We start from the raw sequence: 464 nt of genomic DNA on the forward strand, positions 1-464 counted from the left end.
AGGAGAATTGATGCCTTTGAGCTGTGGTGCTGGAGAAGAGTATTGAATGTACCATGGACTGCCAAGAAAACAAACAGATTCATCGTAGAGAGGGTTAAACCAGGCTGCTACTTGGAGGCAAGGATTCTGGAGCTTCGCCTGACGTACTTTGGACATGTTGTAAGGAGAGACAGGTCTTTAGAGAGGGACATCATGCTGGGTAGAGTAGAAGGACCGCGTAGGAGAGGAAGACCCTCTATGAGGTGAATTGATTCAGTGACTGGGGTAATAGGGATGGGTGTGTCAGAGGCAATGAGATTGGCACAGGATAGAGCATGGTTTAGGGCTGTTGTACATAGGGCCGCTATGAGTTGCAAAAGACTCGACAGCACATAACAACAACAACAATCCTGCTGATGTTTATTTTAAAACTGCTAGAATGGTAAATCAACAGAAAACTGCCAGAAATTTAAGCTGGATTTAGA

This window comes from Elephantulus edwardii, unplaced genomic scaffold (assembly GCF_000299155.1).
Source record: "Elephantulus edwardii isolate Elephantulus edwardi_28Jun2011 unplaced genomic scaffold, EleEdw1.0 scaffold00066, whole genome shotgun sequence".
Lineage (NCBI taxonomy): Eukaryota > Metazoa > Chordata > Mammalia > Macroscelidea > Macroscelididae > Elephantulus > Elephantulus edwardii.